The following is a 6,952-nucleotide window of genomic DNA, read 5'->3' as shown; positions in this document are numbered from 1 at the left end:
CACACACCAGGAAAGCGAGGCCTCAACCCCTCGAGTTACATCCCGTACCTATTTACTGCTAGGTGAACAGGGGCTACACATTAAAAGGCTTGCCCATTTGCCTCGCTGCGCCGGGATTCGAACCCGGCCCTCTCGATTGTGAGTCGAGCGTGCTAACCACTACACTGTGTGTGTGTGTGTGTGTGTGTGTGTGTCTATTTGTCTGTTTTTCTGTCAGCCAGCCTATCTCTAGTCACCTAATGGACTCAACTTGGAGCGAACTACTCTTTCCTCCCCAGCCAATCCCGCACATCGAAGAGGGAGGGTGTCTGCCAGCTGGGCAGGCTGGAGTGATGCCACCGCGCTGCTCTGAACATCACATTAATTTTCTTCTAAACCTTATTTATTTTTCTTTTTAATGTTTATGACTTTTCATGTGATCATAACAACGCGTTTATGAAAACCATATGTACTGGAAAATTATACTTTCATCCCAGTCCAGCCTCCTCCTAAGAAATGATACTTTCACCCCAGTCGAGCCCCCTACAACTATACACTTATTGGAGAAATAAATGCATAGATGAGTGGTGGTGATAAACATCAACAATGCATAACACTAAATTAGCACGTATGGACAGATACAGAAGGTTCTATATTCCGCACAGTTGCTTAGTAATTAAAATATTCATGGTTTGATGCGATATAAGGAAAACGAAAAAATAAACACAAGGAAATGTATTGACATTTCCTTGTGTATTAGAATGCAGTCATTGGTACTAATTTGTTGTGCATTAGGAACAACGTATCATTCGTTCGCTATTATTTTCATAGAGCTAGAGAAATGAGGAACGTAGATAAAGAAAAAGACCCGCCAAGTAGCTAATGATTTGATTAAAAAAAAGTTATTGCAGCATAATAGCTACATAATGCTGTCGTTCCTGAAATGAGGCAAGTAATATTAAGAAAAAAATATGTTCACGTCATGCTTTACCTACAACAGCCACTGGAAGGCATCCGAAAGTCCCTACATCACAGAAGTCAGCTGCTCTGTCATGTATGAGGCTTCGAAGCAATTAATACATACTAATTTAATTAATGCCTATGTTCTTCATCCTCCGTCTTGATGTACTGTAGTGATGTTGAGTAAGCACATAAGCTAAATTGATATTGTGACTAAGGAATGATAATAATTTTATTTTCTCTTCCCACCGACAGTAAGAAGAGAACTGTTACATCGTGATTCAGAAGCCGAAGTTCGAAGCTTATAGACGAGAAGGAAGTACCACGCCGCGCTAGTTCATAAATGGCAGGGACGGAGGAAGGACGGCGTGAGCATTGTTCTTCTCTTCTGTGATCCTACTGCATCATTTATGTAAGTATCTATTTAGTCCATGATATTTTCGTGCGTTGGTTGCTGTATTTGTGTAATTCTTAATTGAATTATTGATATGTATAAGTTATGAGGATGTGGTACCCTGTTCTGTAAGTCGTCGCTGTGGATTATCAAATATGTTCATGTAAATTGTTATCACAGGTGACGTGGCTGAGGTGACGCTTAAGATGTAGAAATTATTGGCTGAGGAAGTTGACGATGTATAGGTGATGAAACGGGAGAGGACATCTAAGAAAATTGGTGAGTAAGTGAAGTAACTATTATTACAGTAATATATTCACTAAACTTTGACTTTTTAGATTTTTGGTGTGACTGGTAATTTCATTTTTTATTCACTCCTTAACCTGTACCTATTCGACCAAACACAGGCAACTACCTGATGTGTGATTGGAGGGGGAGTGGTTGGTTGGAGGGAGTGGGTTAATAGTAGCCCAAAAATCATCTTTTAAAAAATATTTGTATTTCCTTATACAATGAACAATATTTGACATGCATGGGGGGGTTTGGTGGCAACAAGTGGTAGACCTACACACTATGGATAGTTGTCTTTTTATTATGACCTAGAAAATTTGATAGGCTCTAGTGTAGTTTAACACATTAAGCCCGTACACCTGCTACTACTTTCAAGTGGTAGATCGTATCATTTGGAGCATTTCTAATGGTCCATAGCAAAAAAAGGGCGCACCTTCTAAAAAAATCAGAATGCTAGACGCATTCTGCTTCTTGAATTTCCTTGAACTGAAACTTTGTATAAATCTCAATGGAAATGGCGTCTCTGGAATCCGTCTTAGTGAAAAAGAAATAAAGAAATAAAAAGCACAAGGGCAGGTCATACAGTATTTACACTGGCACATCGTAAACTTAAAATCTACTTAGTGTGCGTGTGTGTCTGTGTGTCTGTGTGTGTTCTTGTATGGCGGAGGAGATGTTGTGATGTGGATGTCTGTATTTGTGACTGTTTCTCTGTAATCTATGTCATTGCGTGCCAAAAATAGACTGCAAGTGACGTAATGGATGTCTGCGACATTATTTGGCTGGCCTTCTCAAAATTCTCAGGTAAACATAATATTTGGAGCATCTCGCAAAGGATAGAACCCCAATTAGCGTCCCGTCCCCTGAGTTACATGAGTTCAGAATCTGAGGATTAAAGGATTAAATAATCCTTAAATTAAGTCATCACAAGGGAGCCCCCCTCCAATGAAGTAATTTGTCTGAGGAGAGAAAACGGTGCCCTGAGCTAGAGCACCGTTACCTTGGTGTAAATCTAACTAACCCAAGGCTTGTAGGGAGGATATACAGGTTTAATGGACGGGGTAGATGAATTGATTAGGGAACCTCGCTTCTAACAGATGGCGCGCGAGTTGCAGGTAGTAAGGGGTGAGGGATGGGGGGTTCATCAGCGGGGGAGGATGAGCGTCGTTACAACTTTACAAGATTCAGTCAGTTACGGGAAGGAGCGCAACCGCGCAAGGCACATCAACCATCGCCCGCCTCCGCCTGGGCCACACCACGCTCAGTGCTCACTTGCATCGCCTACGTCTGTCTTGTAACCCCTTCTGCCCTTTGTGTAGGACTACCCTGAGCCCATGGAACATTTCCTGCTTCAATGTCCACGCCTCCTCTCTCAACATACTGCATTACGCTCCCGGCTCTCCGCCCTGGCCATCACAACACTCAACCTGCCCACCCTCTTGGCGGCCTCAGGCGTCCACCTCTCCTGGCAACCTGCTGTCCTTCGCCTTACTTGTGCCTTCTTGAGGAAGACCGGCCAGCTACCACGCCTGTGATACCCACACAGGACTACCCCAGGGCTCATAAGGATACATAGATTTTCGTGACTTCTTTTGAATCCTTATGAGCCCTGGGGTAGTCCTGTGTGGGTATCACAGGTGTGGTAGCTGGCCGGTCTTCCTCAAGAAGGCACAAGTAAGGCGAAGGACAGCAGGTTGCCAGGAGAGGTGGACGCCTGAGGCCGCCAAGAGGGTGGGCAGGTTGAGTGTTGTGATGGCCAGGGCGGAGAGCCAGGAGCGTAATGCAGTATGTTGAGAGAGGAGGCGTGGGCATTGAAGCAGGAAATGTTCCATGGCCTCAGGGGTAGTCCTACACCAAGGGCAGAAGGGGTCATGAGACAGTCGACGTATGCGATGCAAGTAAGGAGTATGGTGTGGCCCAGGCGGAGGCGGGCAGAAAACGCATATATATATATATATATATATATATATATATATATATATATATATATATATATATATATATATATATATATATATATATATATATATATATATATATATATATATATAAACATGTTTTATTTGCCTTAAAGTTCATAACCACGAGAGAATGCAGGAAAAAATAGGGGTGGGGGAGGAAGCATGGGAGAAATTTTAAGTTACTTAAATTACTCGCTTCCAACAGATGGCAGCACCGTCGCTGTCCTCCAATCTTTAACCCACACCAAAACTTCCTCTCTGTATATTCCTTTAACTAACCTCTATTACGTCTCTTCCACCTCCACTCTACCTTTCCTCTAGTAACACCATCTTCATTACAACTACATCCTCCAACACCTTACTGACAACATCTGCCTCTCCCTCCTTTTAACCACCACCGTCCCCTTTCATTCATAAAACCACCTCACTCCTCACTTGTACTTCCTACCAAGTCTCCGTTCATAATAGAATTTCCTAATCCTCCCTTCTAAAATCTCACAAGTTCTTGCATTTCTCTTAATTTTTTTCCTTTCCTTTCCATTATCTTTTTATCCTCCATCACACCTTGACTGTTTCCTCCATCTGCGCCTCTTCGTGTTGTCCTTTCCTCTCTCCCACGTAACCCGTCTCCATCCCCTCAAGGGACAGCAGAGAGGGTACTTGCACTAAATTGACTCGAGTCTCTTTAAAGGAGAGAGAGAGAGAGAGAGAGAGAGAGAGAGAGAGAGAGAGAGAGAGGGAGAGGGAGAGGGAGCAGAAGCGGAAGAGGGGGAGGAGGAATGAAAAAACAGGGAGAGAGGGAGGGAGGAAAGAGAGGGAAGGAGAGAAAAGGAGGGAAGGAGCGAGGGAGGGAGGAGGGAAAGGGAAGGAGTGAAAGAGAGGAAAGAGAGGTTGGAAGAGGTTGGGAGAGATTAGGAGAGAGAGAAAGTGAGTGAGAGTGAGAATGAGTGAGAGAGAGAGAGAGGGAGAGGGAGAGAGAGAGAGAGAGAGAGGAGAGAGAGAGAGAGAGAGAGAGAGAGAGAGAGAGAGAGAGAGAGAGAGAGAGAGAGAGAGAGAGAGAGAGAGAGAGAGAGAGAGAGAGAGAGAGAGAGAGAGAGAGAGAGAGAGAGAGAGAGAGAGAGAGAGAGAGAGAGAGAGAGAGAGAGAGAGAGAGAGAGAGAGAGAGAGAGAGAGAGAGAGAGAGAGAGAGAGAGAGAGAGAGAGAGAGAGAGAGAGAGAGAGAGAGAGAGAGAGAGAGAGAGAGAGAGAGAGAGAGAGAGAGAGAGAGAGAGAGAGAGAGAGAGAGAGAGAGAGAGAGAGAGAGAGAGAGAGAGAGAGAGAGAGAGAGAGAGAGAGAGAGAGAGAGAGAGAGAGAGAGAGAGAGAGAGAGAGAGAGAGAGAGAGAGAGAGAGAGAGAGAGAGAGAGAGAGAGAGAGAGAGAGAGAGAGAGAGAGAGAGAGAGAGAGAGAGAGAGAGAGAGAGAGAGAGAGAGAGAGAGAGAGAGAGAGAGAGAGAGAGAGAGAGAGAGAGAGAGAGAGAGAGAGAGAGAGAGAGAGAGAGAGAGAGAGAGAGAGAGAGAGAGAGAGAGAGAGAGAGAGAGAGAGAGAGAGAGAGAGAGAGAGAGAGAGAGAGAGAGAGAGAGAGAGAGAGAGAGAGAGAGAGAGAGAGAGAGAGAGAGAGAGAGAGAGAGAGAGAGAGAGAGAGAGAGAGAGAGAGAGAGAGAGAGAGAGAGAGAGAGAGAGAGAGAGAGAGAGAGAGAGAGAGAGAGAGAGAGAGAGAGAGAGAGAGAGAGAGAGAGAGAGAGAGAGAGAGAGAGAGAGAGAGAGAGAGAGAGAGAGAGAGAGAGAGAGAGAGAGAGAGAGAGAGAGAGAGAGAGAGAGAGAGAGAGAGAGAGAGAGAGAGAGAGAGAGAGAGAGAGAGAGAGAGAGAGAGAGAGAGAGAGAGAGAGAGAGAGAGAGAGAGAGAGAGAGAGAGAGAGAGAGAGAGAGAGAGAGAGAGAGAGAGAGAGAGAGAGAGAGAGAGAGAGAGAGAGAGAGAGAGAGAGAGAGAGAGAGAGAGAGAGAGAGAGAGAGAGAGAGAGAGAGAGAGAGAGAGAGAGAGAGAGAGAGAGAGAGAGAGAGAGAGAGAGAGAGAGAGAGGGCAGAAAAAGTGGAGTAAACAAAGACACGAACGCACAGCACATACAATACGGACAACACCAACCAAAACACACCACACATACCACACACACCACACGCACCAAACCTACCACACATGTTCCACATACACCACACTAAACACACACACACACACACACACACACACACACACACACACACACACACACACACACACACACACACACCGCGTAGTGTAGTGGTTAGCACGCTCGACTCACAATTGAGAGGCCCTGGTTCGAGTCCCGGAAAGCGGCAAAGCAAATGGGCAAGCCTCTTAATGTGTGGGCCCTGTTCACCTAGCAGTAAAGAGGTACGGGATGTAACTTGAGGAATTGTGGCCTCGCTTTCCCGGTGTGTGTTGTGTGTGATGTGGTCTCAGTCCTACCAAACTACACCACATGCACCACGCAACACACCACATAACTTCAGCATACCACATAACTTCAGCATACCACACTTTACCACAACACCACACCACACCATGCACCATGTACGCCGCACTACACTACACCATGGACGCACGCACCACACCACACCACGCACCACACCACACGACGTAAGCTCCAAACCATGCATCACACCACCCACCACACCACACGAAGCACACCACATGAAGCACGCACAACACCACAGTACGCAAGCACCACACTACGTACGCATCACACACACACACACACACACACACACACACACACACACACACACACACACATAGTGGATAAGGTGGTGAGCGTGGGATCGGGCAGACGTCCACGCGTAGGTTCGAATCCCGCCACGTACAGCCTTAAAACACTTTGCCATTTGTCGAGTGGTTTAAAGTTACCTACATATCACCATGATACCCAGGTTCTAGGTGGTTACACTCAAGATGAGCTTGGGCGGTGATATGGGCCCTAATATGGGTACCACTATAAATAAAATAGCCTGCGCCATTAATGGGCGGAAGCTGACTAGCGCTTCCCATACACTCTTAAAGTGTGCCTACAGGCGCTATAGGCCTTACCGTAAAACACACACACACAAACACACACACACACACACACACACACACACACACACACGCGGACACACACACACACACACAAACACACCATCCACACGCACCATGTGCACACTCCACACGACACCAGACCACACCACACCGCATCGCATCGCATCGCATCGCACCACTACCACACCACACCACACCACACCACACAACACCGCACACCACACCACACCACACCACA

The 6,952-nt window shown here is 46.1% G+C and overlaps 1 long non-coding RNA gene across 3 annotated transcripts in view; it reads left to right on the top strand.

Annotated features, from left to right (window-relative positions):
* LOC123518263 overlaps positions 1–6,952 on the top strand; it is a 294,645-nt gene that overhangs the window by 264,289 nt on the left and 23,404 nt on the right. For all 3 annotated transcript variants that reach the window (XR_006678736.1, XR_006678734.1, XR_006678735.1), the window contains 2 exons: positions 1,195–1,351; positions 1,514–1,612. This is a non-coding gene — a long non-coding RNA (uncharacterized LOC123518263). The remainder of the gene's footprint in view (positions 1–1,194; positions 1,352–1,513; positions 1,613–6,952) is intronic.

Source organism: Portunus trituberculatus, chromosome 43 (genome assembly GCF_017591435.1).
Source record: "Portunus trituberculatus isolate SZX2019 chromosome 43, ASM1759143v1, whole genome shotgun sequence".
In the NCBI taxonomy this organism is placed as follows: domain Eukaryota; kingdom Metazoa; phylum Arthropoda; class Malacostraca; order Decapoda; family Portunidae; genus Portunus; species Portunus trituberculatus.
Note: the sequence above shows the minus strand (reverse complement) of the source record. Positions and strands in the feature narration are given on the sequence as shown.